Source organism: Strix aluco, chromosome 6, assembly GCF_031877795.1.
Source record: "Strix aluco isolate bStrAlu1 chromosome 6, bStrAlu1.hap1, whole genome shotgun sequence".
Classification (NCBI taxonomy): domain Eukaryota; kingdom Metazoa; phylum Chordata; class Aves; order Strigiformes; family Strigidae; genus Strix; species Strix aluco.
Genome location: NC_133936.1, coordinates 24,414,056 through 24,437,589, shown reverse-complemented (window position 1 = coordinate 24,437,589; position 23,534 = coordinate 24,414,056). Strand labels below are relative to the sequence as shown.

The 23,534-nt window shown below is 35.9% G+C and overlaps 1 long non-coding RNA gene across 1 annotated transcript; it reads left to right on the top strand.

Annotated features, from left to right (window-relative positions):
* The first annotated feature begins 1,129 nt into the window (after positions 1-1,129).
* LOC141924953 (uncharacterized) lies at positions 1,130-21,088 on the top strand. Its single transcript, XR_012623710.1, has 3 exons — positions 1,130-1,256; positions 19,233-19,318; positions 20,917-21,088. It is a non-coding gene; the product is annotated as an uncharacterized LOC141924953 (long non-coding RNA).
* The last annotated feature ends 2,446 nt before the right edge of the window (positions 21,089-23,534 follow it).

The window sequence follows — 23,534 nt, the reverse complement described above, 5'->3', positions numbered from 1 at the left end:
ATCACTGAATGAAACATTTTAGTTTCTAATGAGGGATTGACAGTACCATGTAGAAGGAAAAAAAAGTGTTTGAATGAAAATGTTTTTGCAGGGAAGACTTTCACCACCCCAGTGATACATAGAGTCCTATTTACTTCGTCCTTTTATGGCTCCATGAAATTATCCTGTAGTTGCTCAGTTAAATGTATAGAGAAAAAAGATACTGAACGTTTTAACAAAATTCTAATTTATGCTACAGAAGGTACTTTGAGGTGTGATTCTTAACATGAGGTAAGATTTATCTGTTTATATCTGCCGTGTATCATGCCATATTATTTTCTAAGCATTAGGAAGACGAAACGGATGTCATAATATTGGAATTATATATTTTACATATAAATTTTTTATTACAGATTTTTTTTATTCTGTTCCTGGTCTGAATGGACATAATTTCAATATAATAGAAAAGACAGTAAAAACAAAATCACTTCAGTCATAAGAAGTATTCTGTCCTCTGTTTTACTTGAAGAAGCATACTTGAACAAGTTTCTTCTTTATAATGAGACTATTTACCTTTTTTCTGTTCAGATGCTACCACCTTATGGTTGCATGCCATGGTAAAGACTAGGAGAATATCAGGAATCAATGGAGAATACACTGAAGTAGAGTGTACTCCAAGGAAAGCAGAGTAAAACTAAATGAAATTACATGTAAATAGCATAAAATGCCTGGGAAAAACGATCTTGTAATTTTTGGGTGACCTCATTTCCCTCCAGAACAGGAGCTGAAAAGAAAAGCTATCACCAAAGTCTGGATTACATCTTATACCCTTTTCAACTGTCTCCAGAGAGAAGACACATTCCAAGAGATCTTGAAGCTAGACTTCTAGAAATGGCATGCTGCCAGAGACTGATGGAAAAAATTAAAACACTATCTGATACTGGTTCTATAGGTAACAGGATCATTCCCAGAATTCATTAAGTGCATACATGCATACACACAGACACACAAAGGAGAAAATTGTGATAAAGGGTTAATATGCTGTGTGAATACTTGTTTATATCTCTATATTGTTACCACCAGGGTGTTGATGAGCACGTATTTATCCATAAGCCACTAATTTACTGCCACTTTGCCCATGGTGTTGGAGAACCTTGTTACTTTCCAGTATCTGATTGGGAGAAGCTGACCAGAATTTTAACAGAATCGTTAGAGCACTACAATGAGCTTCATGCTGCAATGAACCGTGTTCTGTCTGAGGATGCCATACAGCACATGTAAGTTTCCTTACTTTCAGTAAGTATAATATGTGCTCTAGCAAAGATAATTGTTGAAGTGCAAATTTATTTAAAGGTGACCTGCAAGAGTATTAAAAATAACCTCACAGCTTTAGAGATATGTGTTGAATGCCCCAAATGACCAGGCTAAGTCAGGCATTTAGCACAGTTTTAATATGAAATGTAACCATTTTTACTTCTAATGCTTCCAAGAAGTCTTCACCCACTGTGAATTGTTGGCTTCTTCTCAGTGTGACCCACAGGCCTGCTGCTGGTTATGTCAAATCCACTATAGAGCCCTGAAGCAGACTGTGGTTTGACCCATCAGGGTATTTTAAAACTCCTTATTACAATGTTACAGTGGTTTCAAACATTTCACATTTTATGTGGATAGGAAATGAAGGATTTTTAAAAAAAAAATCTCTGCATGTTAGAAACCTACACAGAGCTTTAGGAAAGAGATTTATTTAATGCTGTTAAGCTAGGCCCATATTTTGCAAAGGGGTCACATGATGGATAAGCTATCATCTGCTTAATATAGTCTAAGGGGTCACTTCATACAGGAGCAGTTACTCCTATGCAGTTAAAATTTGGAGGTGTTTGAAAAGAAAAGAGGGTAGATGGGGAGAGAGAATGGGATTTACGTGTAAATTTGCTGAATCTTTTAGGGGAGTTTCCGAGGTATACCTTCCATGTTTCTAAATCTGACAAGTGCTTGATAAAACAGTTTTAGTTCCCATTCCTACACAGACTTTATTTTTGTGCCAGGGTGCCAACTTCAGCACCAATTCAGTTTGTTTCCAATTATTTTAATTATTTATTAAATTATTTTTTCCATAAGATTTGCTAAGATAATTACTATGTTATTTAATTAAGGATTGTTCATATAAGCAAAGATTTCCACTTTCATTTGTCAGAACAAAATACTTATTGCTTTTGCTAGTTGTTCACTTATTGCATTCCATGTAGTTTGAACTGTAAAATGGCCTTGGTCAGATTTGTTTTGTATGTATTCTTTCACCCTCTATTTCTCATGCAAATTTAAATTGATAGCAGCTTTGAATTGCTGGCAAGTGCAATCTGTACCTTTCTCTTTTCACAGGAAGATAAAATAAGAAAATATTTCTATTCATATTGGCTCCTTCCTTTCAGCTCCTCAAGCCTAAACTAACTGACTTTAATAGATATTTAAGTAACATCTCTTATTACAGAAACCTTGGTGCATCCAAAAATTACCTGCTTATAGCATTCTTGGGAAAGTCATTAGATTTATCTCAGTACTAAAGTGAAAATGGTAAAGAACCCCCAAGAAATATGTACAGACTTCATCCACTGGGACCCAGAGCAGAAACAAAATTAGCTCTTTATCTTGTTTGGATTTTTGTTAATCAAGAAAAATGCACTTAATTACTATGACAGGAAGCAGTGCATGTAGAAACTGCACTGAGCCTGGGGCCAGATGTCATGCAGTCTGAGATAGCATAAGTTTGTTGTGCTGCTTCTCTGTAAATAGAAGAGAACCTCCTCAATCACAGCTAAAAGAACTTGTTATTTTATCCAAATAGGAATTTCAATAAGTCACATAAGAAAAATTTATCCTTTCATGGTTATAAAAGTTTATTTTGTATTAGCAACCTATGACAATTTTTTCATCTCAAAAACTACAGGAGCAGAGAATTAGGCAATAGAACTGTGTCTCTTACTGAGAACCAGCCAACATTGGTGCTAAGCAGAAAGTGCTGTCATCCTCTAACTGTACTTGAAAGTGGTCTTAGAACAGTTTATTAGGGATGAAAGCAGAATAGCCCTGTTGCTTATCAACAGAGAAAGCCAGAATCTAAGTAGGTTAGCCTGTAGGCAGAATGCTGCTGACTAGTATCTTACTTTAGCTTAGTGTTAAGGTAGAGAATAGAGCTGCTGCCTACAGTTCTATGGTCCTGATATTTCACATATTTTCTGTGGATAAATTATAAGAGTCATTCTTCCTTCACATCATTTTTGCCAAAGATTGCCACTGAGGGAGAAAACCCAAAAATTAGTTCTATGAGCAGGAAAACAACATCCAGGGCTCATGACCCAGGGCCACACTCCCATCTGAGTTCCAGGATATATAGTGAGTGGTAATTTCACACTGTAGCCTTTCTTGTATCAGGAAATTATAAGATATCTTCTCTTTTCTTTTCTTTTCTTTTCTTTTCTTTTCTTTTCTTTTCTTTTCTTTTCTTTTCTTTTCTTTTCTTTTCTTTTCTTTTCTTTTCTTTTCTTTTCTTTTCTTTTCTTTTCTTTTCTTTTCTTTTCTTTTCTTTTCTTTAACATGAGCATGTGGGGTTTGGTTTTTTTCTGAAACCTGCATGAGCTTAACGTCTCTGTGACCTTTCAACCTCTCAATTTTTATTGAACTGGCTAGTGAAATTACCAACTTTGAATCAACAGACAAGCATAAAGTATGATTGAATGAGAATGGAAATTAATAAAATTAAGTCTCCCTAAGGAAACTACACTTAGAAAAGTTGATTTAACAGAAAACATAGGGCAGGACTCAGTCAAAACTTCCATCTAATTCTCCCTGGCTGCTCTTGGAAAGAGAAATTCAGATTAGTAGTTTGCAGCTTGGATCAGTCTATGAAGATTTTACTATATTTTCTAGCCCATCACTTTTGATAGATCATATATTTTGGGAATGCCTGCTATCAAGCAAAAATAAATACTGTGACTTAGTCTTGTTTTTATAATTATCCTATCGGTAGCATTCTTGAGACTCTTTACAGCAGTGCTCTCTTAATTGGAGTTGGAAGTAGTGTCAAGCAAAGTCTATACTGTTTAGCAGTCTTTCACAGCTCACTGGAAGTTCATCAAGTCACCAGACTTAAGGAGATGCTCAGAGTATGGATTTTGGTTTGCTGTGGCATTTTGTTCTTATCTTGCAATAGTTCATATAGTATTACTGACTCCCAAATGCCAGTAGTGGAAGAGTGTTTGCTTTTCACAAGCACTGACCCCAGTCAGGTTGTGTGTAGGCAGTGGGATTAAAGTTCAACAGCAGATTGTAAAGTTTGTTCTCATCGTTGCAGAGGCTGTAAGTTTTGACTCTGGAATACTGCTCTGTGAATAGTCTGGTTTCATATGTAGGCTGTTCTTTTGAGTGCTTTCGATTGATAAGCAATGTCAGAAAGCAAACAAAGAAGGCATGTCACCACATGTGTACATATTTTCTCATCTGCTGTTTTCTTTTTTCATTTTCTTAGTCTTTATAAGAAATGCTAATTTAACTTTCATGGTTATGTTATCTGGGCTGCAAAAAGTTGGCCACCAGTCCCAAGTTCAGACCAGCATCAGCAACCTATGACACAAGTTCCCAATACAGAACGGGGATCCATGACAAATGATGTGCAGCCCAGGCAGGAGATGAAGACTGTGGTGCTGAGAGAAGCACTGTGAGAGGCAGCAGATCCCAGTTCTTGGTTCAATAAAACTCAGCGCAAACTGGGAAACCTCCACATCACAGACAGGTGATACAGCACCAGCCAACTGACTAGGTGAAAAGTAAATGCCTTAGAAACAATGTCTCCTGGCTCCTACTGAGTTCCTACTATCACAGTTTATCTGTAATTTAGGAAAGAAACATATAATCTTGCCAATTGCCCTTTAAAAGTTGTCAGCTCCTTGTTTACACCATTTCATGAAATAGATAATATTTCAAGGTTACTTGTGACTTTTGTTCTGAGATGACAGGGAATGTTGCTTCTAATTAACTCAGCGTGTTCATCAGAATCAAATTCTTCAAGTCCATGGGATCTGCATTACAGAGAAATTTAACTTCAAGTATGAGGTAGTAACAGGTAGCTAACGTTATTTAATCTATTGGAAATTCATTGAAAATAATGGGAAATTTACCCCATTTTGACTGACAACTTAAAATAAAAATATTACAACTTTCTCAAAATATATGGTCAGTAAAACTCTAGTGGTATTAATAGATTTCTAAATGATTATTTTTACATGAATAGAAAGTCTCCAAAGATGGATCTTTTACTAGGGTTATGCCTATAATTATAGAAAGTAGAATAAGTATTTTACATTTACAGTGCATAATAAAGTGTAGTCAATGATGAAAGAATACTATGTAATGGGGTCCAGAATATCAGAAATGAAAGCTGCAGAGGAAAGACTTTCTGGTGTTCTCATTAGCAAATTCTGCAATCGGGAAGTTTACTCCTGTATGTCTGATGGGTGATAGTCTTTCTCACAGTACCATGCTGAAGGCAATACTGATTGAAGGCTGATTCTCCTTTCCTCTTAGTATATTTGTCTATTTCTTGGTTTCATTTTAGAAACAGGTACATGCATGGTGTTTCTGTTCAATCTTCTACATATGAAATACAGCTGCTTTTATATGTAGTAATGAAACAAATTTTCACTCAAAAAACCTGGACTAATGGCAACCAAAATGTGTTGGTTTTGAGGAATTTCTAAAATGCATAAGCTAAGCTTCCAAGGATTCTAGACTCTTTTCTCTGAAGCTGGTAATCCCTCAACTTCTTGGCTTAATATTATTTTGAATTTTTCAAAATATTTTGATTATCTCAAAACTAATTCCTCTGCCCTTTCTTTTGGAAAGTTTGAAAATGTGTAATTTTTGTTAGTAAACAAAATTTTTCTTTTTGAAGAATAGAATCTCTCATAAAATTGCAACCATGATTTTCCATCCTGCTTTAAACCTGCTCTAGAGACAAGGTAATGCCCTTGTGATAGAGTTCTGGTCTGTGAGTTTTGAGACAGTCTGAAAGTATTGTCAGACTTTCCTCTGTTTAATTTTAGGCCTTGTATTTGAGCTTTGATCACAGACAATTTAAAAAAATAAGAAAAGAAAAAAAAAGACTATGAAAATCTTAACTGCAAAAATGAAAAAATCTGAAGTAGCCTTACACAAGACCTTTAAGCATGCTAGACACCATATCCTTTTAAGGGACTGTAAGATTCTCATATGCAACTACAACGAGCCAGAAGACTATCTGAAGAGACTGGATTGTCTGTGCATTATAATCAAAACATACTACCTCCTTTTTTTTGTTTTTCCTGCTGAATTTTATAATGGGCATCCTCAAAGAATGAACAGGGACAGACTCTGTCCTGGTAATAATTTATATTTATCCTCCTCTCTCAGAAATTTTAACTTTGATTTGCATGCCTGGAAAGCTGATGGTTTATATGTGAAGTTTCCAGAAGTAGGTTTAATATGGCAGTCTTCATGGGAGGATAGCACTTTGTGTGGAACCCCATGCGTAGAGGACAGAATTGGGAGGTTGTGGTTGAAACTATTAGAAAAAAGCATTAATCCTCAATAACAACAAAGAAATGGCATAGAAAAGATAAAATTTTGTCCGATTGCAGTAATTTCCTTATTTGCTTTCTGCTTCCAAAAGTGTGGTTTTAGAATAAAAGAACATTAACATTATTTATCAGCTCTAACTTGGGATCAGAAAGAGCAGCCGAAAATTACTTATAAATGGTCCATATTTGTGTGTCTTGTGTGTATACTGCTATATGATATGGATAGCCAGAATTCCTGTGATATCTGCATTCTCAAGGAGAAGAACAAACAGCAGCAGCACTTGCAGGTATACACACAATACAGAGGCACCCATTAAAATTGCTCATTTACAAGGTGGCTGTATCCTGGCACCTACATTATTCAAAATGTGAAATCACAGCTTTACTGATTGACAATCCTGTATAGCACAGGTACTCTCTCAGTATTCTTCAAGCCTGCTCTGATCGCTAGCTCTGAGTTTAAAATTGAAGAATAAAGGTACTTCTCTATTTGATAGTTTCAGCAGGCAGACATTGTAAGTATTGCATTATTTTTACCTAGAAACAAAAATACAAATTTGATTTGTTTACCCTATGGTATGAAAAATCATTCAATCCTGGAGCTGAATCAGAAAAATCTTACTGTATCAATGATTTAAGTTGATTTATAAACTCAATAGTAGCTCTTTTTTTTTGCAAATTATATACAAAAAATTATATATAATATATATATCAACTCAAGTTTTACTTTACCTTTATAATCAAGACGATTTTGATGCTTATTTCATCTTCTTTCTACCTCCCCCCTCCCCCAACAGGAGTGTATTACTGCTTTTCTTTCGTTCTGTCTGGTTGTTGTCCATACATTCTGCAATTCCTGCACTTTACTAGAAAATCTAATGATCCTAGAGGAAAATATTTGTGAAAGAAAGTAGTTCGTTTTTATATAAGGGCAAACAATATGGGTTTATAGTGTAATCAGCAAGCTGCTCTGAAAACAAAATGCTTGCTCACGTTTTTGGGTAGCAGCCCCTGTCTTTGTGACAATGGCTGCATCTTCAAATTGTTAATTATGTACTGCCCCCTAGGGATTTGTGCTTTGCTTGTGGCAACCTGCCTGCCGCTCCTGCGGGATCCATGGATTATTACCGTCTAGATTTCTCATAGGGAACTCTTCCTTCTCTCCTCTTCGCCTTTTTTGACCTTCATAGTAACTTTAAATTTCTTCCTATCCCAGCTATAATGATATGACTTGCTTTTTAACTCCTTCCAGGTTAGTTTTTTGGGGGGGGTTTAAAGTTTATTATTAATATCTGTGGTTTTACAGCTTTATGTGTATTTTCAGTGCATGCATATTTGGTTTTACACATGAATTTTTCTCTACATTCATTGAATAGCATGGTAACATTTTTAAACATTCTTTTTCCTTTTGGTATTTCTAGGAGATGGGTTTTCTTTTTCGATTGTTTGTTAAAAATGAGGTGTGTGAATTTCCTTCTCAGAGCCACATTTTACTTCAGTGCTTAAAGAAAGAAGCTGGAAACTAGTACTTTACACAGGTGTCAGATACCTGATGAGTGATTTCTTATACTTATTGATGACATGGTGGTTTCAGGTAAATACTAATGAGAACAGTGATAAGGACACGTGTCCTTTCACATCACTCACATAGGTGAGATGAGATGTCCGCAGGAAAATGTGTTCACAGGAAAGAAGAATTTTGCCAAAAGTATTTATGATGGAAACAGTTTGGAAGTAAAAGATGGTAAAATGAGCAAAGGGCAGTAGGTTTTGAATAGGCTTCATCAGCAGAGGTGAGAGGTCATCTGGGAAGATTAGTTATAGGAGCTATTAAATCACCTCTGTGACACTGTTAGAAGAAGCTACTTAACATAATCATGTGCAATCAGTAAAAATGCTGTTTATCACAAAACGTTTTTGATTTTCATATTTGATATTGTTCTGTAAGATGGTATAATGTAAGGCCATACACATTTCCCCAGTACAAATTATCAGCATTAATGACTTGCTTTTCCTGACAATTTTCAAAATAAAAATTTGTTGGGAAATACCTCTCCAAACCTATTTTCACTAATATATTTAAAGACTTGCAGAAGTTTTTCTTTATACTGTAGCTGTAGACACTTCAGGACAGGAACTGACACAGTGTTTATATATCAACTAGTGCTGTATCCTGTACCTCTGAGTCTGATTATCCTTCTTAATGACACAATGCCAGCCATCTCTTTGAAGTGTTTATCATTTAGTGGTAAGAATCCACAGAAAGGGATTATCTGCTATCCTCTTGTCTCTTCAGTTTGCAGTTAGACTACTCTATGAATATTTTCTTATATGCAAAGTGGAGAATTATATCATCACTTTTGTTTCTTATATATTTATGCAATACTATGGATTATCTCGGGATGAATGTGTCAAATCAGAGTTTTCGATTTGGACATATCTGTGTTGCAAGGTGGGTTAGAAATTGAGTCTCATGGTTGATGAGGACTAGTTTGAAAATTTGAAAGTGATGGAATCTTGCCAGGAGTTTTTTTGGATAAGTTTTTGGCACAAATTAGTATCTTGCAACACTGAGCTTCCCTGAGTTTCCCTTCATTCTGGGTCATAATCCTGTGAGGATACATGTTCTTGTTCTGTCACCCTGAACAATGTGTAGATTGCCTGAGAAAACAAACTCTTAATTTCAGTGTAAGTCTGGAAAGTGTTTTACAAGTGGAACTGGGCCAGAGTTTCTCAGTGAAAATGTCTGGATGCCATCTGGTCCTGTGGGTGCAAGAGGTAGAACTCAAAATATCTGGAGACTTAGCCAGAGGGGAGAAAGTAGTACCTACTGTGTTAGCTCTGGCCTTATTTTTGTTTATAGTGTTAGACCTCTGGCAGAAAAGCAAACTAATTTATAGTGTCATAAATTCCAGCACTGTAAAGACTGGAATCTCTCTAAAGAGCCGGGATCAGGAATCCGATACATTATCACTGTCTGTCTTCAGTGTTTTGCTGCTGCTGATTTCAGTGGAATTATTTTAGCCTAGAAGTCAGATATAGTTTTATTTCAGATCTTTTCTTATATTACAGAATAAGTTAAGTCTGTGTATATTACAACTTTACTACCTATAGAATAGTGTATGAAATTTGCAGAAAGCTGCTAAATCAAGAATAAGAATTTATATGCAAACTTCATTACATACTGCAGTAAATCCTCTTGAGCCAGCCCACTCACACTGACACCAGTGGGCACACTTTCTCTGGCTCATCGGTTTGCCTCAAGCCATATATAAAGTAGTGATGTATGTTGGGACCCTTTGTCAAGCACCCTCAGATTTGGGTTACTGATCTTGACTGGGGAACCCACAAAGCACAATAAATTTCCAGATAAACTGAGTCAGCAGGGGGATGGCAAAGTATTTAAAAATTAGTAAACTTAACTCAGTCTTAACTGTTGTAATGCTGCTTTTCATAGTGATGCACATTTGTAGGACCAAACACCTACTAGCAAGTTACCAAATTGCAGCAGATTATAAACATGGATTTCCACCACTGAGGCTGTACTTTCACTTATTTTATTATTTTCTCAAAGTCCACCTAGTTCATTAAAAGTAATATGTCAGAAAATTAGAGCTGTATTTTTAAATTTTACTTCCTCATTATGGCTTATTTTGGTTAAACTCAAAATATTCCTGTATTTTTTTTTTACCTGCTTTTTGGTGATTTATTACATGGCATTAGCATGTGTTGGCTCTTTATTTAGTTTTCCCTGCTTATCTGGCAGTCAGAAAGAGCTAGAATGAGGTATGAGTGCAAGTAGAGTACATACTTTTGGAAAGCATTCTGAAGCATAATATATTGAAATCTTCTATAATGAATCCTTGTTTGCCAGAAAAAAATATTCAACCATGCCAGAAAATTATCTGTGAGGAATAAGCACTTTTCTACCCCCTTCTTTCCTCCCCCCGTTCCCAATTTGTGTTGCTTGGAAGAGGAGACGAAAAATGGCACAGATGCATGCAGTATTGCACAAAGAGTATATATGGACATTTCAGTCACTGATATTTCCCCATTTTCTGATGCTAATGTAAGATATGTTGGTTTTGCATTTATAATTAAGATGAACAGATGGTGAAGACTTAGTTTAAAGTAATACTGTACATCCATTAAAATAATCTCTGCTGACAGTGATTCTTCACTACAGCAAGACTTAATTGCATATATAACACATATACATCAGAAAGAACTCGGTCTTCAGCCATTTGCTCCATTAGGACAATAGTAAGGCAGACGTCACCAAAACAGGATTTGTCCTGGAGACTCCTGAGAGTAACAGATGCATCTCGGCTGACAATATTGGCTCACTTTAATTAATGAACTCTTTATGAATAAAAGAAAACATAATTTCTGAAAATATACAGGATTTCTTTTTAAAAAGGCACCATGTTTTGAGGGAGGAGCATTCAGGAACATGACAGAAGTAAATTTTTAACAGATTGATTTGATGTTATTTACACTGTGTGTCCCATGGAGTAGTACACATAATTTGTGGTGTTCTTTGGCAAGCTTTAGAAATGTGTGTCTTTATGGACTGCATTTATGTTTTAAGTTAGGTATATTCTTAAATGTCTGACTGAAGCAAGTCCTTAGGCTGTTATGAAGTAGAAGGAGATCTCTGCGTGTTTTCATTTTTCCATAGAAATGATACAAGATGTCATTTTGCAAATTGTTTATACATGGGTAAAAAAGTTATTATGTGTTTTCCCCTTAAGATCTATACTTCACAGGAAATGGAGCTTCAGGTTATATCTCCAAAGTGGGTATCCATCCTTCATCTGTTGTACAGAACAGCAACAGAGATGTTGAGCAACAATACTTATTTTTCACTAAAGAGGTCAATTACAGAGGTGGTTGTATATTTATAACTCAACTCCTTTTCTGTTCACTTCTTGTCCTGCCTACCATCCCACATTGGTAGCTATTTTCTATGATAATGAAATCTACTGAACTCTAACCTCCAAGGATATAGTTTGGCAGAAATATCTCCCTTCCTTCCCTCAAGCTTCTTATGTAAGGACATATATTTTGACTACTGTTGCGATTACCAAAAATGAAGTATAACTGGGGTTTGAACATTTCTGCAAGTTTCTTAAACTAAAATACATTTTCTGCCATGCCAAAATTGTCAGCAAAGTTGCTACAGAGTGGCTGAACAGTTCTCAACTGAGAAAACAGGTTGTCCACACTAGTTTCACAAAATCATGGAATCCCCATCTTTTGTCATTGTGCTTCATCTGTTGAAGGTTTGGACTCCATACTCTCTCTTCCTCAGCAGTTGTCACTGTCCATGAGAACACCTTGGAGACTGTGTTGTGTCATACTTTGGTTTAAGTTCCTTCATTTTTTCCAGTTAAATCTCTGCTTTGTTTAACAATATTTAGATATTTATTGAAGCAAGAACCTGAACCCTGAGGTCCCATTTTCCCCATGAGTACCCCAGACCTCAGGTTACTGAGTCGTTTTCACTGTCTCTCAGAATATTTAAGTATATTAAAGCAAGTGGAATAGCACCAGCAGGAGAGATTGAGAGAGTCTTTATCCCAGAATATGAAAACTCTATAATATGGTAGTTAAACATTCTTCCAGGAGATGCAGTTCAAAACCCCTCAGGCAGAAGAAGGAATTAAAACAATCTTTGTTCTATCTGAGATTACTCTGTAGGGTAAAGCAGGAGAGAGATACTGCTTTCTTTTAATCAATACATTAGTTTTCTTTAAAATGTCTGAAATTTAAATTGTTTTTCTTTGGTGTGTACCTCCCTCCCACCCCTTAACTAAAACCATTTAAAATTAATTTGGACACAAATTTGGGGTTGGAAAAGGATACAGTTTGGCCACCACACTGACAAAAGTCTTTCATTTGCATGGACTTCATTTTGGTAGCAAAATTAATAAGACCAAATAGTTCTGTAAATATAGCTGAGGTTTATAGGTAGTGCTCACTGGTAAAGGAAATAAGAGAGGAGGAGGAATGAGTGAGGCTGGGAGCCAAGGGACCAAAAAAGGCAGCAAGTTTTACAAAACATTCATTTGACTAATTTGCTTAACACAATAAAGAAAGGATGGTTTTATTTGGGGAGTTAGCAGTAATGATTGATTAGAAGGGTATTATATTTGCTGGATATGTGATGAATAATGTCTGTGAATGGAGATAGAAAATATCTCTCCAAAATTGGAATAATCCATAAGTCATAGGATGCAGAGCACAAAATACCAACACACTAACATACTGAGAAAGGCTTTAAACAATAACTGAGCAAATCTTGGAAGAGTTCCAAAGAAACAGGGAACAGAAAAGGAACTACATGCAGAATAATGGGGTTTAGACAATAGAGATAGTGCAGCAGACATTTGTGAATGGAGTATTAGCTCTTTAATTATAATAATTACCTAAGTTTAAGGTCAAGGCACCTGTGCATTGCTGTCTGTGAGAAACTGATTAAAAAATTAGAAGTAGCATTTAATCTCTGTGATACTATTTCCAAAAATTCTCTTAGAAATGTGGATATTGCCAAGATCATTACTTATTATTTGTACTATACCTAGAGACATTGACTGAGATGGGTTCTGTGTTGCCACCCTGAGATCATTGACATCAAGATTGACTCTCTTATCACTTAAAATAAAATATAAAATTAAAATCCTCCACAGGGAGGAAAACCATGAAAAATGAAGACTCTCACATACTAATTTATTCTGCTTTCCCATTCATACTGACCATGGAGATGAAAGCCTTCATATTGTTCCCTTTAGTAATTCAGACAAGTCTATTCCTAGTCTTGGAAATTAACTTCTTAACTAATCAGTTGGTATAACCTCAGATTTGCTGCAAGGGAACCCTATCTGAGAAGCAGCAAAGGTGGATCTTGTCACCCAGATGGGGTTGAAGCACAGAGTGTTGCACAGCATCTCTAGTTGGAAACAACTCTACGCATATCATTCCAGTTATGTTCCTTGGTATTGGAGGCTCTGTGCTGTTTTCTGAGCAGGAGGATGCAACTGTCTGAGTGGCTTATGCCTCTGCAACACCACGTCTAGTCAGTATGTCACACCAGTGCAGCGGCATAGCACTTCAGTGTTTTGCTCGTTGTCCACCACGTTAGAATAAGCTTGAATTTGAAAAAGAGCAGGCACAGATCAGTAAGTTGCATACATGGAGAGAAAGATTTCTTTCCCTGTTTCCTCCTCCACTAAGGGTATAAATATTTGGATTTGGATTGCAGGTGACAAAAGAAAGCCAGTCCCAGTAGGAGCAGATATCAGTGTTTGCTACTAAGAACATGGTTGGAGGAGACTCAAGTGACGAATAAGTGTTGAGTTGAGGGAATTAGAGAATCAATACAAGGGCAAGGGAGAAGGAATAAAACAAAGAGAAGCAGGAAATATTAGAGGTGATGGAGCCAAGGTATGGAGAGGTATTCTATAGAAAGAGGTTTTCTAAAAGCTCACAGAGATGAGAAGCATAAGGTTATTTCTAGAAAGAAGAAGGGAGTGAGTAAGTGTGTGAAAGGAAGTCATATGAGAGGTCAAGAAAGGGAAACCTGGAAATAGAAACTGAAAAAGAAAAGTGACAATTTGGAAGTGATTTGCCGTATGTTTGTTATAACTGTTACTCTGCAATGTAATCTGTGACAGAAGAATATTCCCATACCAGTAAAAATTTGAAATTTTTATAGGGTTTTTTAAAATGAGTGATTTCTAATAGAACACATGGAAATTTTAGTTTACACATTTTGTTTCCTAAAACAAACCTGATTTCAAAATTTTATTTTGCAGTTTCTTGCCTTTCTCTCTTTTTGCTACTTCCTCCCTCTTTCTTTTCTCCCATTCTAACAACTCAAATCTGCACCATCTTCAAAAAAGGTGTGTGCTAGAAGGAACAACTGAAATGTAATTTTGACAATCTAAAAGTTTTCAAAAATGAAGAAAAACTAAACATACCACAAGTGTGCTTGACAAGGAGGAAGGAACTGGTTTTGCAGAAAGTCACCCTAAAGATTAAAAAATATAGATTAAAATAAATGCAATAAGCTTTTCTGATGAAAAAATTTAAGTGATGTTTCCATAAAAGCTTCATTGGGGAAACAAAGACATTTTCAAGTTTGTATTTATTGTACTTCTAAGCTAAAAAGAAAATGTTGAAAGGACATGTTAAAACAAAAGCAACCTTTGGATCCCTTTCTGACCCTGAAGCAAGTGTCAGTCATGGCTATCATTGCAGAGGGAGATGTTTTGTCTCCAGCTGTGGCCTGTGGGTGATAACCAGAGCTTTTACATTTCAATTGTAACTGTTAAAGATGTCGTGAAAGAAACAGAATTAATGTTTTTTCACCATTGTACGGTGCTCACCCCCTCTTGTGCTCTGGCTAGTTCAGGGGTCATTGTTTACATTCACATTTGAGGTAAAATGTGCTAGTGATGATCACTGGAAAAAGAAGTTCACAGAAGATGAACTGAGAAAATGAGGTGCCTGTGGTGAAATTCTGGGTAAAAGCATGAAATTAACTGCCATCCAAGCCAAAGAGGGTGAGTAACTCCAAGTCAGTACCACCATCACTCTGATTGAAGTAGTGAAAGAACATCGAAAGAGCCTGTTGTAGGTGAGAACAAGCCTGAACATGAGGAAAAAGGTAAGAGGATGAGAGGATGGAAAGCTTTTAGTGAATCAAAAGTACCTATTAACAATAAATAAATAAATAAATAAAAGTGAAGAAGAACAACCCTTCTTCATTTTCTTAACATTTTGGTCAGATAAGAAAAAGTCTTGTAGTTTTGCTTGATAGTATCTTGTGAGAGGGGTGGCAATAATGAGCAAAGTATGGCAGGAAATCAGTAATATTTCATGGTTAGAATATTGTTACAGTGAAAACTGGGACCAGGGCTGATTGTTTTCAATATGATTAAAAACTGAAAGTTTGACTAGAGAAAAAAAAATAAGAATAAAGATCACTAGGGTTATTTTATTTTATAATATAATCTGGAAAGTCCGAGTGGGAAGGTTCTATGAGTTAATATATAATCACAATTAGAAGCAGCTGCTGCTTTAAAAAACTTGCAATTTAGAAACATGGAGAAGTAAAGGGGTAGGAGGAAGAACAGAAAAGGAAGTTAATATAATTTCCAGCAAAAGTTTATGTTGGGAATTATTAAAAAAAATCAGATGATAAAAGCAACTTGACAATAGCTCACGCTGACTAGAGAGACAAGCTTTACTGAAAACTACATAAATATGTCTGGCATAATTACCTATTTTGGTAAAGTGGCTGGACTACATTATCTTTTTAGGTTCTTTCTAGCACAACACTTTTTGACTGAGGAAAAAAGAGTCCTGATCTTCTGATTCCAGGCCAGCCAATATCTTTCTCATTACACCACACTGCCTTTTAAAGGGAAATAACGTGGAACTTTGGGTCTCACTGCAGTCAAATGGGGAGCTACTTATCCCCACTGATACGCAGCTACTTGCTGAAATAGTCCAATCAATTTAAACGTGTCTATCTGTGCAAATAGTTTCTACTAAAGGCAAGAACAGATTCATAATATGTCCCTTGGTTTTGGGGTGTGGAGTTGGTTTGGTTTGTTTGTTTGTTTTCTGTCCTGGATGTTATTTTTCTTTCAGGCAAGAATTTAATTTGCAAGGATCTTACGAGGCAGAATTTACTTTTTGTAGAGTGCTGTGAGATTCCAAAGTGAGAAATGCTAAAACCTTTGGAAGGTCTTGTTACTCTTCCCCACTAATTAACATCACTGTAAGCGATGGGGTGTGAATTTGCAAAGTAGGCTGAGAGTTCTGTGTAATGATCTTAAATTGTAGATAACAGTACTTGTACTTTTTGGTGATATCTGCACTGTTTAGCAAAGGCAAACTAGAGAGCATCATAGAGAGCATGGAATTACAAGGGTTTTGCCAGGCAGATTCAAGAGAGAATGGCTGGCAATTTTTTTATTGACGGAATTTATCAACAGATAAAGGTTAGGAAGGACAATAAATGGGAATGATGAGAGCATTTTTTTTTTCCATTTACAATTGACAAATAACTTCACCAGGCAGAAATACAGCAGAATGAATTGTAATAAACACAGTGTTTGTGGTAAATTATCTTTGTTAGTGAGGAAAAATCAATACATTGATTTATTCTTTATGTGAAGAATCCAGTTATAGAATGCCTCATAAAATCATCCTTTTAATCCTCATATTACCTGCAACATAAGAGTGAATTAGGGAAACTTCATTTCATTTCAGATGATAGTGTTTCATTCTCTTTTTGCTTCTGGAGAAAAAGCTTGAATGGCAGAAATGGCAAAATCGTGTTCTTGCTGATTTTGAAGGGTACTTAAGAGCAGCTGCCCCAGCTTCAAGCTGGGGTATAAAGAAAAGGTATGTGTCTGTGCCAACTAGTTTGTGTGAGTAAATTTAGCCACTGACTTGCCACTGTAAATCCCATGGTAACTCCTACTGACTTTCTGCGATAGCCCACCTGAGCAGGCTAGCTAATGGTAAAAAAGCTCTATAGTCCTGAGCAAGACACCATTCTGTAGGGCATGTGAAGAGGTTAAATGTTTTTGGATGCTTGAATTAAACTTTGTGTAAGTGATGCCAGAAAGCTACATGAGTTGAATGCTGTTTTCTATCTTTTTGATTATGCTTCCTGAAGATACTGGAAAAATATTCTAATTATCTTTTTTTTTTCGTCTCCAAGTTCCAACATAACTCCAGTGTTGTTTCTGAAGTAACATGTGCTGATACATTCCCTAGCATACTTCTGAAAGTTGTAGGATATAATTTGGTAGATTTACGGATGACAAATTTGACATTTGGGGCGAAGTAAAGAAAGTTGAACACAACTGCCTCTGACTCTGTGTTGCTGGCAGTAACAGAAACACTTTTATGAAGGAAGTGAGCTAGTTCTACCTTGTTAGTGTAAATGCACTGCATTAGAGTGAGTTACAGGCATAAAGGAGAAAAAAAATAAATCCAGAGTATTTTGAATTCACATACAGTCTCATGTTATACCACTGTGGTGCTGAAAGCAATCCAAACACTTTTGGCATGGTATTTGTGCATTCTTTACGGGCATGTGTAAGAATGCCCTGTCTTGGGCTTTTAGCATGGAGCAAACGTGCATAACATTTTTTTTTTTCCTGGACTGGAGAATGAAACCAAGGAAAATAAATGTTAGCTTGGTTTTACATGGCTCTATTTCCACCAACCAGATTTATTTTGCCAATTAGAATCATGGTGAGAGTCACTATGAGAAGATACTGAAGAGAGTGTTCAGTGGAAAATGCTTCACCTATTTGTTACAATTCTCCCAGTAGGTGTTCGGTTGTAAAACAGTAATTTAACATATAGAGTAACCTAGAATCTCTGCCAAATGCTTATTCACCTATGTTGTTGGCGTAAGTGAAGATACAGATGACTGGACCAAACTTGATTTTTGTAATGTCATTAGTCGTGGGAATAAATGGAATTCTTAATAGTTCATTTTCCTTTAAAGATAGGAGGAAATAAAATTCAGATGAGTTAACGTTGCAGGAATACAATTTCCTGTATTTTTCTAGAAATAATTTCATGTTAAATTTTTCAGACTTTTGACTAACATGTGGTCTTTAAAATACTGTTTAATTAAAAAAGAACATAAGCATAGCTTGTTTCATGTGTTTTTAAGCATAATCCCATGCTTCATCATTTTTCAAAAATTCTTTCTCAAGATTTCTAGGCTGGTTTAAGTCAAATTTATCAAACATTTGTTTGATTATCTCTGCTCTGCAGTTGGACATTTTCTTTCAAATTAATTCTTTGATTAGTGATTTGTCATGGTGTTAGGTTCCCACTTGAACCCAGTAGTACAGCATTTATGGCAGTAGGACTCATGATAGAGCACACTTGCATTACCAGCCAATGTCTGACACACTTCTCTACGTTGCGCTGGACTGAACAGAGCTAGCTAGAACCAAAAGTTTGCAGCCTCAGCAGTTTTAGCAAAGGTACCAAGGAAAAAGGTACTTGGCAGCAGTTGACAAATGGAGGAAAAGGGTTTGTAAAGTAAAATGAGAAGGTGTGTGCCTTAAAGAGTGTGTTTGTCTTTCAGCAATTCTTTCTACAATTCTCATCTGCTTTAGATAAAATATTTTATATATTCAGTTTTTTTTCTCTGACAAATTCTGTTCAATAACTGGTAGAAATTGAAGATCTGCAACAAACAGGTCCTAGGTACTCTGGTTTTTACACTATTGGCTGTGTAAGATTTCCCCTATTTTCCCTGCCTTGTCCTAGTCATATTTTGACATTCCTATACCTCATTTTTTTTACTTACAATATTTTTCCATGGTGTATTTGTGTGTTTGTGCACTTTGTGAAATTTCCCTTCAGCTGTGCTGTAATATACATGCTGTGCATAGTACATTGAAATTTTGTTGTCCTGCCTCTCATTTGATCTTGATTTAATTCCTTTCCAAGATAGTGTAACCTCCATGTTTTGACCTTCCCACCCCCTTTCAACACTTCTCCAGAGAACTGATCAATACCTGCTGCTTTCCCTTTATTCAGATGATGGATAGCTTTGGATAACTCTGTAATCTTTGCTGTCCTGTTCACCATCAGATTTCCAAGAACTGACCTTCATACAGGAATTCTTCAGTTGACATGCAGGAACCATTTCTGTTTCCAAAAGGTTAAAGAAAGTCCTGGTAAGTTCTCTTGTTATTTATTTAGATTTCTTGAAACAGAGAAAACAATACATAATAAAATTGAGACATTTTGAGTTCTGACCTTTTGTAGGGTTCCACAAAGCTTCACCAGCTGGCTGTCATTTGATCTACTTTGACGTTTCTGTAATCTGTACTTGACCTAGTTTTAAGTGTGATCCAGCCCTTTCCAACAGGTTAGTTTCATGTGACTGAGTGTTTAAGTATTTACAGGAGATGCCTAAGTGAGAAAATAAGGTATTTACTGCCCAAAGAATGTAAGTCTGGTCTTGAAGCTGCTTTCCAGTGCTCTGAAGTGACTCACACAGGGTCAGAGATGAGAGAAATCTTCAGAGGAATTTTTCATAATCCCACAGAAAGTCTCATGATTCCCCCTTTTACTCTGAATAAACAAGAAAAAGAAAAGCAGACCTGTTCCCTGTCACATAGTTAGGCAGAGTCATTCATACTAAAATGGAGGGTAGAATATACCTACTTGTGCTTAAAGTTAGAGCCAACAGACAACTCTATTTTGAACTAAAGGAAAGAGAATTAATGAGCAATTCTTGTTCTGAGAGGGAGTGGGCACTGACCAGATGATTCTAAATCTGAATGCAATAGCATCCAGCTTCCAGCAGCCTCTCTGCTGGAAGTTGCCTAGGCACTGGTTGGTAACACGGAGGAACTGACATACCTGGAAAAAAGGGGATGATTTTAAATGAGCACCAACCCTCCACAACACCTCTTAGATTGCTCTCTAAAATACTGAATACAAATACTGAATACAAATTGAATTACCTTTTAAAATTAATTTTTAAATTACCGTTTACATTTCATATCTATTTAGCTTGCATTATTTTTTAGAGCTGTCCCTTTCTATTGTTTCTCCTTACACTGTACATTGTGCATATTTGTATCCAACTGTGCACATGCTTGGGTGCGTCATGGATTGGTCTGTATAGTAGAGTCATGAAGTATTTATGACTAGATCTTAGTCTCAGATGGATAAAATTGCACCAATATCTTATGATGAACACACAACAGACAGACAGTATGTTATAAATATGACTGAATTTTGACTCAAAATAATTGAGCTGACAATACACAATAGTACCAGAATCCGTAAGACCTGCTGAAGTGATCTTGATTTTAAAAGGACTTTGTCAGCATAACTTCTTAACATTCACATTAGAAAGCAGCAAATAAAAACAAAAAGCAAGTTTCTGGTAGAGCATGTGTGCTAATTTTTAGCACATTGTCTCCTGACATTTTTCTTTCAGGGCTTGCTTTTTAAAAGAAAAGGTTCCTCTGTTTTCTGGTAGCATTCAGAAAGGACTTACTTTAAAGCACTTTTTGACAGGGCAGTAACTGTTTTTATATAGAGATAAATACTTAAATACATACATACTTTTACATATATGCTTTCCCAGGTCTTATAGTAAATTTTCAGGCTGAAGGAAATATTTTGTTGAGCAAAATGAAATACTGATATTTCAGCTTTTTAAACTGTTAAATAAAATTAATATTTTTTTTAAAAAATAGAAACCCAAACAATTTAATTTCTAAATTGTTTTGACTAAGAAAATGTGTTTTTCCTTCAGATAAAATTCTATGAAATCAAGATAAACTCCTGAAATGCCTATCTGATGTTGGGGGGAAAAAAAGCCCACAACGCAGCCAAAAGTCTCTCCTGATTGTGTGAGTCTTAAAATAAAAACAAATTTCCAGTCCTGGTGAACTGTACAGCCATTGACATGACTCAGGTGTGGTATCTGGGAGCTTTGGATACTGTCAGCAGCAGCGTCATTGAGAAGGTAGATTTATTTGATTAAGCTTATGTTACTACTTTCACGTGTTAATATGACTTTTTCCCCCTCCTCCAGTATTGTTATTTGGAACTATCTGTTCTGAAATAACACAACATTTTGTGTTATTCACACTATATATTAATAAAAGCTTCAACCAAAAGCTGAATAGTTTGAATGTTGCTAAATAGAATGTAGGTCACCAATGCAAAACAATTTGTGAAATGTATTTCTAGGTTAAGAGGATGTCTCTTAGATTTGTGCAATTTTATTTCTGCTTAGTCCTTTTGAAAGGTGACAAACTAAGAGTAGGGAGTAAGGCAAAATTTACACATCATGCACAGCGTGGGAACAAAATGATCCATGTGCTATCCTTTGAACACACCCCCGATGAATCAAGATTGTCAATTCTTATGACTTTACTGGATTTTGTGATTCTAAGATTTGTGATATTTGTCATCTAGGTTCTTCTTAAAGCCTTAATTCCTAAAATGAAGGGATTGCTTGGAAATGTTAGCTTTTTCTCACTCTCTTTTCCTGCTTTTCCTTTTCCTTCATTTTTCCTTTCTTCCTTTCTTTTTATATCTCTTTCTTTTTCTATACTTCTAATTATTTTATTGCTTCCATGGCTGCAGAGAAAAGCTTGAAAACATGTTCTGAATAAGTGTTTTAAAAAAAGAAAAAAGGTATACCTTACATATCTTACTTCATTACTTTAAAGTCAAATCAATTTTTCAGTGGAACATAGAGCAGGCATATATATTAGCAGAATTTCCTGTTTCCTCATCCATAAGACCCAAGTTGTGTCTCAATGCCAGAATGAACCATCCTCCTAAGATGGCACTGAGTCCTCATGAGCTCAGGGAGAAGCAGAGAAAGGCGTATTGTGGAGAGCATTGCATGACTAGTGAAAAAGAGATTTTGGGCCTCTGGTTGCTGCTGCAGAATCTTCTGCTGCCTGATCTCATCAGATCTTTGCCCTCAGCACCAAAATGAATACCATATTTAACTGATCTGGAGAGTGTAGTTGACCGAGATGTCATGAATGCAGATTCTTGCTTCCTGTCCATCAGGAATGGTTGTGTGAACTCAGAGGCCAAGGCTGTATTGCCAGTTTGAAGACTGACTAAGTTTTAAGTCCAACATTTCAGGCAGGCGTGGAAAGAATTTCACCATGGAGGAGAGGATGTACTGTGGAGCCAAAAGTCTTCACATTTTATATCTGTTTAATAATATATATACATGTATTGACATACTACTCATGAAACAGGTGCTAGAGGGTTTGGGATTTTTTTTTATTCCAACTTTCTAGAACAGTGTAAGTTTTATATTCACTGAAAAATGACAAGCTGTTTTTAAGCGATTGCTTCATGTCGCTGCTAAAGGCTACAGTTGTGATTGCCAGAGGGATGAAATGCCCATTAAAGATGGCAATTTTACTAGCACTATGGGATTTCTGGGTACACAGTGAATTTAGCCATGAAAAAACTGTTTTTTGGCAGAAATGTGCACTTTGTCCTAGATTCAGTTTATAAATACCACTCAAAATATCATTGTCTTTTTCTCTGTGTGTGTATGCGATTACTCTCAAGATGGGAAATGGGCATTTCCACACAGCTTGAAAGCTGTGATCCTTGAAAACCCATCTTTATTCTCTGTCAAGGATGACTGGAGTAGATTACATCGGAGTATTAAAATACTAGACAACAAAAACCTTAGGCCATTACCATAACTAAGCTACCATAATAATAGTAACATTTTTTTTTTAAATCTAGAATGTGGAATAAGTGTCAGCTTTCTTACCTTTTTTTAATAAACAATCACTTTATCTCTATAAGAGAGTTTACTTATTCCTTGCAATCTGCTTTTATCAATAGCACTAACATTGTAGAAATAGAGCAATTATATTTAAATGACAGAGCTAAATATTGTGTCAGAGGTATGAAGCAAATGGCATTGTTGCTCATTTCTTGAAGAATAATTTGCTTCATGAAAGCTACATTCTCAGGTTATAAAACCCAGCAGGGCCTTTCTGTCAACAAGCTACAACTTTCAACTAAATTATGTAATGCAATACATAGTGTTTCTGTATTTCACATGGTTATGTACACATTATGTGTGATTTTTCCCTGCTCAGAAAAGTTCTTAAGAGTTAGATCCCACTCTTCTGCATACTAATGTAAATCATAAAAAAACAAGGAAATTAACAGTTAAGCCATTCATCTATTCACCTACACTCTACTCACTTGGGTACCTCCATTCTGCTACTTCCCACACACATATCTCCATCCCCCACTTGAACAACCCACAATTATCTTCATAAACCACTATGTTTATAATAATGGAGCTGGGAGCATCATCTATCAGTTTGCCTTAAACTTCCCATTGAATGGCCATGTTTTCAGTTATTCATA